General features: G+C 38.3%; 1 pseudogene; it reads left to right on the top strand.

Moving 5' to 3' along the window:
- The first annotated feature begins 359 nt into the window (after positions 1 to 359).
- LOC134302787 (golgin subfamily A member 6-like protein 22) lies at positions 360 to 9,867 on the top strand (annotated as a pseudogene).
- Positions 9,868 to 10,659: the final 792 nt, after the last annotated feature.

The following is a 10,659-nucleotide window of genomic DNA, read 5'->3' as shown; positions in this document are numbered from 1 at the left end:
GCCAGCACCCTCTGCTGTTTAAAGTGAATATCGATTCATTATACATGTAAACCGATTTGAATTGTTACACATGTGAATTGATTTTTAACTGTCTTGTGGTGCATCGTTACATCCCTAATAATAATTGGTGCTAGTGAATAATTGGTGTATAAGATCGAACTTTAAATGTGCACATTAATAAACAAAGGCAACACTCTTACCACATCACAGTTTGTTTTATCTTTGCAGCACCAGAAGGAGTCTCTACATTACCAGTGTTGAACTTGGTGCTGTGTGGAAGTGATGAACTAAAATCTTCAATATCAGATCTCATTCTGAAGCAGACAGAACTGATATCAGATCCCAGATCAGAGTGTTTAATGAGGAAGGGTGTGGTGAGTGGATACCAGGTCACACTGGTAGAGACTCCGACTCTCTACAACACTCAGCTCTCAGAAGAGGAAGTGATGCGAGAGACTCTTCAGTGTGTATCTCTTTGGAGTTCATGCTTTCATCATCATCATACCTGTTGGTCCATTTAAAGATGAAGATAAAACAGAAATCAAGCTGATCCAGAGGATCTTCAGCTCCAGAATGAATGACCACACCATCGTCCTCTTTAGCAACAGTAACACTGATGAAACTGCAGCAATAAACTTTATTAAACAAAGTTCAGAAACAGAAGAACTTCTCAGCATGTGCAGTGGTAGATACATCATGTTACAGAAAAGAGAGAGTGAAAGACTCCAGCAGGTACCAGCTCTGTTGGATCAAGTAAAGAAGATGGCGACTACCAACAAGTTTTATTCTCTCCTGATGTACGTTGCAGCACAAAGAGATAAGACCATGATAAGATAAGAGATGAAGCTAAACAAGAACTGGAGAAAAAACTGTCTGAAAAGGAGGAGAGAATCAAGCAGCTAGAGAAACATCAACAGCAAACATGTGAGTACATATATTTCTGTTCATTAATAAAGTGCTGATTACAGATGTTTTACTTTAAGCATTTTTTTAAAATTCACATTTATTTCTGAAGTGTTTTTCACAATAGATATTGTCATAAATCAACTTAAAACAACAGATTCCAGGTCAAAAATCTTCCCTACATATTTCAAGGGAGAATCAGACTCAAGAAGGTTATCCATCCTACTTTGGTGGCATAATGAGATGCTGTGAAATTACACTAAAAAGAATTTTAAAAAAAGATGAACAAAAAGAGTAATGAAAGTAATCAGATTTTATCATTTTCAGTTTGGTCTGTGGTAGATTAAAGTCTGCTGGTGAGTTATGGACATTGTGAGTGCGGTTACTGCAAATTTCCATCACGTCCCATCACATGGGTGAAAAGGTTCACGTTAGAATGATCTTGGTGAACAAAAACAGAAGATGTTGTTTAAATATGACATGTTAAATATGAACAAAATCATAAATAATAAAAATAAAGTATGCTTGGGCCACCACAAATCTATATGACCATGAACACCTAGTTATAAACTTGGGGGTATAATCCTGATCCGAGTAGGATGAACTCAGCACAGCCAGATGTCCAAACATGTTACATAAAAACCAGGCCAGCATGTGGGACAAATCATGAGATCACCAGACTGCACCAGACCTCAGACCCCCAGGAGCCACACACCAACAAAGCCTGGGAGATTATTTCAAAGTTTTAGGGCTGTTTATGATAACACTGTTCTGCCTGCAGTGATTTTTTGAGCCTATCCCAGCTTTTCAATGGGCGCAAGGCACACAGTAACACCCTAGACGGGGCGCCAGTCCATTGCAGGACATACACACACACAACACACACACAACACACACACAACACACAACACAACACACAACACACACACAACACACAACACACAACACACACACAACACACACACACACACAACACACACACAACACACAACACACACACACACAACACACACACAACACACACACAACACACAACACACACACACACAACACACACACACAACACACAACACACACACACACAACACACACACAACACACACACACACACACAACACACACACACACAACACACACACAACACACAACACACACACACACAACACACACACAACACACACACACAACACACACACAACACACACACACACAACACACACACAACACACACACACACAACACACACACAACACACAACACACACACAACACACAACACACACACACACAACACACACACACACACACAACACACACACAACACACACACACACAACACACACACAACACACAACACACACACACACAACACACACACACACACACAACACACACACAACACACAACACACAACACACACACAACACACACACACAACACACACATAAGGCAATTCAGTGTCTCCAATTAACCTGACTGCATGTTTTTGGACTGTGGGAGGAAACCCACACAGACACAACACACACACAACACACACACACACACAACACACACACACACAACACACACACACACAACACACACACACACACACACACAACACACACACACACACACAACTCACACACACACACACACACAACACACACACACACACACACACACACGGCAATTCAGTGTCTCCAATTAACCTGACTGCATGTTTTTGGACTGTGGGAGGAAACCCACACAGACACAAGGAGAACATGCAAACTCCGCACAGAAAGAACCCGGACGGTCCCGCCTGAGGATCGAACCCAGGACCTTCTTGCTTTAAGGCGACAGTGCTACCCACTGAGCCACCGTGCCGCCCTAGTCAAATGAATGTATATAGCGCTTTTTACAATACACATTGGGTGTGTTCGAAAACCTAGGGAGCTGCCTTGCTGTCTTACTGTCTACATAGGCAGCTGCCTCAGTAGAGAGGATTCTAATAAGTCAGTGACTTAAAAGGCAGGTTATTCGAACGCACTACTTAGACAGCGATAACATCGGGTTTAGCATTTCGCGTTTAGCATTTAGCATCTCGCCATTAAAACCAATAAACTGAGGTAGCACACCACGCTAACGTCAATAACATCTCCCTTCATGTACCGATAACAGTTACATTTCCTGACAAGCCCGAACTTGCGAATAAAAACACTCGGTACAAGTTTATACAAGTTAAAAATCAGTAATATTTTATTTACGTTTGAAAATAACTCTATTCGTTTCTCCGCCCCGTCAGCCATGAATGCTGGGATTGTCTTGATCACTAAGGCAGCGTCGGATGCTCACTCGTTCTTGAGCCAAAATAACATTGAAATAATAAGATGCCTCAGTAGTGAGGATTTTAAGGCATCTAGGATTTCGAACAGCCTCCTTCTCGGGAGCGCGCACAGGATGACGTAAAATGCGTCTATGTAGAGAGAGAGCTAGCTTTTCGAACACACCCTTTGTCTCAAAGCAACTTTACAGAATCCAGGACCAACAGACCAAAAACCCATATTGAACAGTCGAGGGCGACAGTGGCAGGAAAAACTCCCTTAACAATACAGGAAGAAACCTTGAGAGGAACCAGACTCAGCAGGGACCCGTCCTTCTTGGGTGGCCTGGAGGAAACTTTTAATAAAAGTATACTTTGTGTTTGTTTTTGTGTATACCCCCCTCATGTCTCTGTCTCCTCTCCTTAATTTGTCCCTGTGTTTATCACTAAGATTATTAGTTTATGCTTACTGCAGCTCTCTGTCTTGGCACTTGTCTTGTTTCCTGTCCTGTCTTCTGTTTTGGCTTACTGTAATGTTTACTGTTCTGTTAATGTTCATATCTAGTTCATGTCTGTTTGTTCTAGTTAATGTCGTCATCCTCCATGTTAAGTCCTGACTCCTAGTGTCTGTTCTATCTTAGCTTATCTTTTTATTAATATAATAATAATAATAATAATAATAATATAATAAAATAATATATAATAATAAAATAATATAATAATAATGGGCAGTGATAGCTCAGTGGTTAAGGTACTGGGCTAGTAAACAGAAGGTTGCCGGTTCAAGCCCCGCCACCACCAAGTTGTCACTGTTGGGTCCCTGAGCAAGGCCCTTAACCCTCAATTGCTCATTGTGTAAGTCGCTTTGGATAAAAGCGTCCGCTAAATGCTGAAAATATAATATATAAATAATAATATCATTTTTAATAATACATGTCTTTTCATTATCATTTATTCACCTTCTGGTTAAAAAAGTAGGCTTGAAATGTTCATAGACCACAAACAAAAATTCTCTATTTTCAGCTGCTGAAGGTGAATCTACTGATCCTGGGAGTCTGAGAATTGTACTTGTTGGGAAAACAGGAAATGGAAAGAGCTCAACAGGAAACACCATCCTTGGAAGAGAAGAATTTCAAAGTAAAGCCAGTTCTAATTCTGTGACAGATATTTGCCATAAGGGACTTGGAGAAGTTGAGGGTAAATCCATTGCTGTTGTTGATACTCCAGGACTTTTTGACACCACATTGTCGAATATAGAAGCAGTTGAAGAAATAGTGAAATGTATCTCACTCTCTGCTCCTGGACCTCACGCCTTTATCATTGTGTTAAAAGTAGAAAGAATCACACAGGAAGAGCTGGACACACTTAATCTGATCAAGAAAATGTTTGGTACTGAGGCAGCAAAGTACACCATAGTGCTGTTTACACACGGAGATGATCTGGAAGGTCAGACTTTGGAGGAATTTAACAATGGTAATAAAAACATGGATAAACTAATCAGGGACTGTGGTGGAAGAGTTCACGTGTTCAATAATAAAGAAAAGAACGATCGTACACAAGTTCATGATCTTATCAGAATGATAGAAGAAATGATAAAGTATGACAGAAACAATTACTTTACAAACGATATGTTTGAGGCGGCAGAAAATTCCATCCAGCAGAAACAACAAGAAATACTGAAAGAGAAGGAGGAACAGATGCAGGCTGAAAAAGATGTTCTGAGATATAAATATGAAGAAGAGCTGGAGAAGATAAGGAACAGTTTGGAGAAAGAGAAAGAAAAGCTGGAACAGGAGAGATGTGAAAGAGAAAAAGTGTTTAAGGAAAGGGAAGAAGCTCTGAGACGAGAGTTTGAGAAAAAAGAAGAAGAAGAAAAGGAGAAACGAAGGCTGGAGGATCTAAGAAGATCAGAAGAGGATGAACAACAAAAGGCAGAGAATGATCGCATGTTGGAGGAGATGAGGAAGGAAATGGAAAAGCAAAATGCTACATTTCTCAAGCAGCAAGCTGAAAAAGACGAGGAGGACCGGAGGAGAGCAGAAAGAGAAAAAATCAAGTTTGAACGTGAACAAAAAGAAGCAATGGAGAAACTACAAATCAGACAGAATGAAGAAATTAAAAAGAGAGACGAGGAAGAACAAAAGAGAAGAAAAGAACAAGAAGAAGAACAGGAGAACTGGAGGAGGAAAATGAAGGAGGCTGAAAATGATAAAAAGGAGATAAAAGACGATATTGAGAGAAAACTAAGAGAACGAGAAATGGAATTGAAGGAGAAGATGAGAGCAAGAGAAGAAGAACACAAGAGAACAAAAGAGAAACATGATAAAGAAGTAAAAGAACAGGAAGAAAAACAAGAACAAATAAGAAGAAACTTTGAGAAGGAAAGAGAAGATGAAAGACGTAAAAGAGAAGAGGAAAGAGAAGAATTGAAAGAAACTGAAAGAAGAGAAAGAGAGCAGAGAGAGCGAGAGTATGAGGAATACAAATTAAAAATGAAGAAAGAGTATGAAGAACGAGAAAGAATTAGAACAGAAGAGTGGGAGAGAAGAAGAACCAGTGAGGACAGTGAGAGAAGAGAAGAAGAGAGAAAAAGACAAGAGGAAATAGAAAGAGAAAGACAGGAAGAGATCAAAGAGAGAGAGAAAGAAGATGAAGACAGAAAGGAGAAAGAAGAACAAGAGCATGAGGGAATGAAAAAGAACTTTGATCAGGAACTGGAGGGTATGAAAAACAAATATAAAAGTGAAGCTAGAGATCAAGCTGAGCAATTTACTGAATTAACACTAAAACTTAGGGTCTTGTATCAGAAATTGTTTTTGAAAGAGTTTGAAGGACATCTCCTCCAGGAGTTGCTTCAAAATGCAATTCTGCAAGCAGAAACTGAAGGTTGGAGTTGTGTCATCCAGTGAGAGTTTATGATGAAGCTTGCATATGTTCTACACTTAGATATTAAAACAAAGTAGAACAGATTACTCAGATCTGTTAAAGGATATTTGAAGTTCTTCCTTTTTTTTGCTTTCCTCAGTGAATTTGATATTTAAAGAGTTTATCTTATGCTGTGATGTCATGAACATTGTTTATAGATAAGGCTAGAAAAGTTCATTTCTTCAGAATTTTTTCTGGAATTCTTTGGGACTTTCTGGATAAGTTGTCACTGAGCCCTCAACCTGGCCACTTCTGGACAATTTCCTTTACTTTTAAGGAATTTCCTTTACTTCCTTTTACTTTACCATTTGAGGATAATGACTCATTGTGGGTAGGTGGAGTTTTACAGTCTATAAATTAGTTTAAAAAAAAAAAGATTTTCTTAGATCATGGCATAGTGTTCATGTATAAACTTTAAGGTGACTGTTTGACTTTGATGGTACATAACATTTTAAAATGTGTTCTTTATTTAAGTTCTCTTTGTGTAATATCATGTTTTCTTTAATTACCTGGAATCAGTAAGTGTGACAAATGCATTAACAGCGCCATTTAAAAAGGGGGTAATTACTTTTTCACACTGTATACTGTAATAATAAATGAGGAATGGTATGGTTTGTATAGTAGTGGTGTAACGGGCCACAGATACTCTGTGATCTGAACAGCTCCACAATTAGGTAGGCATGTAACGCGCTGATACAGTTTTAACAATAAACACGTTTAAAAAATAATAGGCACATGAACAAAATGATGACTTATTTATAGTGACAATTCTCTAAATCTGGGACATAGTGTCTACATAGAGGTCTGCCCTTTCCTTAGACCCTGCCGACATTTTCATCTTCTTGAACAAGAATAAGAAGTTAAACGCTCAAGTCACTTTTCTGTACCTTTGTTGATGTTGACATTCACTGTTATTCAAAGAAAGAATGTTTTCATCATGCTGTGTACAACATGAGTAGCGACTATCTTATCTTGATGATTTTATTTAAACATGAAACACATTGAATGTCGTTTTCATTTAAGACTGCAGGCAAAAGTTTAATGAATTTGGTAGCTTTGTTTGTCAAGGTCTGGGAGGGAGTTAAAGTCGGGTATGATGCTGTTAAATTTAGGGAAGAATTGGAAGCGGATGTGGTGGTATTTGGTACACTGGGTGAGGAAGTACAGCCCCGTCTAACATTCCAGCACTAATATCTTATGAATTTAGAACTGTAACTTTACCTGATGCAGCACTTATATCTTACTTATGTACATCTGATGATTAGAATATGAATTTAGAACTGTAACTTTACCTGATGCAGCACTTATATCTTACTTATGTACATCTGATGATTAGAATATGAATTTAGAACTGTAACTGATTACCATAATTTTAATGATTACAATAAAGTTGATGTTAATTCCGTTGTGACCTGTCATGATCTATGTTCTTCATTTTAGATTCTTTAATAATCAGTCCAACATGCAATCATTAATCTTCTTCTATTAATAAAACAAATAGAAACAAGTCCAACAATAGACATCATAATAGAAGCTACTGTTTTGACTTGCCAGTGTGTTTAGCATTGCAATGGATTAGAAGCCCAGTGTTTCAAGGTGGCACCTGAGTCTCCACAATATAGATCAGGATGAAAAGGTTGTAGATGGTGGAAGATACGTCAAACATTTTGTATTAAGCCAGTCACCCATCAGTGTTGATCATCTATAGCCCAATAGCAAGAATTGGAGAAACAGGGAGTGGGTGCTTGTGACCAAGGGAAGAATGAAAGGAAGGGGAAGGCACCCACTTGGTGGGGAGGAAGAAAAGACTACATGGCAAGAAAAGGGCGAAAGGGGATACTCTGATTCTTCTAGAACGCTAGCTATGGCTAATAGGGGGTGAGTGCTAGAAGGGACCACGACCACTGCTAGTTAACCAGCTGCTTGTTCCACCATTTGACTGACATGCAGTCGAAGTCTAAGCTAAAACAGCTATGAGTCGATTCAGTAAAAGAATCAATTGCTTCATGAATGCAAAAGCAGAGCAAAAAGTGATGCACTTAAGACAAAGTGGATTACAATGAGATCTCTTCGAAAAGCAAGCAAGGGAGATACGCCCCCTGGCCAACTACCATACCAAATACATATGATGTTTACCTAAATAACCCTGAGTGTTAGCATTGATTAGTACTGCAGCTCCTGGAAGATTTAGTTTGTTTTTAACCACAACCGGTTTCTCCTGCCACGAAAAGCAAGGTAATCGTCCCATTACAGAGAATGTGTACAGAGAGTGGGGCTTAAATACAGCTTAAATAATATATCACGCATCAATTTAAAAGTTGGGTGATAATATGTGATTGATTTTGTTAAAGATTCACCTCAATTGCGTCTCTTCAGATGTTGAACAATGATAGAATTGGACTGAGTTCGAAACCAGTTAGTCAGTCAATCCAGGAGAACAAATTATGTAGCATGTTTAATCTTGCAAAAGTTACTCCTGTTTTTGAATTAAACTTGAATTGTGAGCCTCACTGACTTTCACTGAATGGGCACATATTCCCACAGACACACTCCAAAGTCTTGTAAAAAGGCTGATATTAAGTGCATGTGAATGATATTAAGGCTACAAAGGAGACAGGGAGTGATTCAATATACGTACATGCCCATGGTTTAGGAATAGGATGTCGAGCAAGCTCATGGTCAGATGATCCAATACTTTCTTTTTTATTTTACACATTGTGTACCTCTTATGTAGCTAAAGCTAGCCCTGTGTGAGACATGCCCCTTGCTCACACTGGGAGCTACATAGTATAAAGCACTGTTTCTAGCATTTATCTGAGGCTTTCAGACCTAAAAGTCTTAAATTTGAGACCAACTGCTCCCAACCTTTTTTGCACCATGGACCAGTTTCATATAAAATATAATTTCATGGACTGGGGCGGAGGGACTTAAAAATTGAAAATAGAATAACTACAGTATACTACTCACAAATGAGCTTTTTTTTGCTGCAACGAGACGCTGCTCCCACCAGGGGGTGTTATGAGATGATAAACACCCGTGTGTTGGAAATGAAAGCAGTGTATTCATGCCATCCAAGCAGTAGTCCAGTGGTTAGGGTACTGGACTAGTAATCAAAAGGTCGCTGGTTCAAGCCTCACCACTGCCAGGTTACTGCTGTTGGGCCCCTAACCCTCAATTGCTCATATTGTATACTGTACTGTAAGTCGCTTTGGATAAAGGTGTCTGCTAAATGTAAATGTATTCTTTCTTTGGGGCCACTTACTTTTTTATAAGCTATTTCACTATATTTTCTTTCATGTTCTTAATTTTTAAAGCACTTTATCTCTCTGGTTTTAATTGCATGTTATTTTAATTGTAAATAAATGTTTGCAAGAAGTCTTTCAGAGGTTCTAGATCTCAGGAATGTTTTAATGCTTTTACTTTTTTCTTTATGTAAAGAACTTTGAATTGCCACTGTGTTTGAAAGGTGCTATACAAATAAACTTGCCCTGCCTTAACAGATGAAACATGAAATATCTCAGGTTCATCCTGTCTGCCATCAAATAAAAGTGTACTCTTACATTGTTTTTATTAACATTTTTCATACTGTGCCAACTTTTTCTGATTTGGGGTTGTAAATTAAATCTGGGCTTATTTAAAATATAATGAAAACGTTTCTATTTTAGCACTACGAGTATAAACTCTTCAGCTTTTAATGTTACAGCTACATTAAAACTGTAATCTACGTGTTCTACGTAAAACTGTGTTCCAGGTTGAAGTCAGAAGGTTGATTATCAGAAGGTTGTATGTTTACTAACCACAAACCCCCAGCAGATTCCAGGTCCAGGCTGCTGATTGGTTTAAACAGTGAGAGACTTCAGCTCATAAACAAACTTCAACACTTTCGGTTTAAACACTTCCTGAGACCCGGAGAACCAGCAGAACTCAGGTACCGGTTTATTCCTTTTATTTCTAACGTTTTATTATTAAATAAGACTCAGTGAGTCAATAATAAAACCTGAGCAGATAAAGTTTAAGGTAATAAAACATTAAATATTAGAAATGTGAGAAGCGATCTGAGATTTAATCATCTGTTAGTTTTGTTTTCGGAGGAAATGAAGCGCAGTGATCAGATCACACTTACAAACAACATGAATTATTAATGTTAGAGTTTATCTGAGTCACTCACTGCTTTCACTGATTTAATCCCAATCACTCATTTATGTTTGTAAAACTTCAATCCGAACTGTTTCTTCTTCACAATACATTAGTTTCTATTGCGCACTTAGCTTTCATACGCTGTGTAATCAGAACCGAAAGTAAAGTAAAATGAAGTGTAGTTCATTTATAATATTATATTAACAGTGTGTGTAGTGTAGTTTACTTTATACACAATAGTTTATATTAACAGTGTGTGTAGTGTAGTTTAGTACGAACTCTACAGGCTTCAGTACAGTAAACATGAGTATAAATGATAAAGCAGTAAAGGAGACCCGGGGTTGGTTGGTTCAAGGATTGTAACGTCATGTTTTACACTTTAGTTACATTAATGACAGGAACGGTAGTTAC

This window comes from Trichomycterus rosablanca, chromosome 2, assembly GCF_030014385.1.
Source record: "Trichomycterus rosablanca isolate fTriRos1 chromosome 2, fTriRos1.hap1, whole genome shotgun sequence".
NCBI lineage: Eukaryota > Metazoa > Chordata > Actinopteri > Siluriformes > Trichomycteridae > Trichomycterus > Trichomycterus rosablanca.
This window is presented reverse-complemented; position numbering and strand designations above follow the sequence as displayed.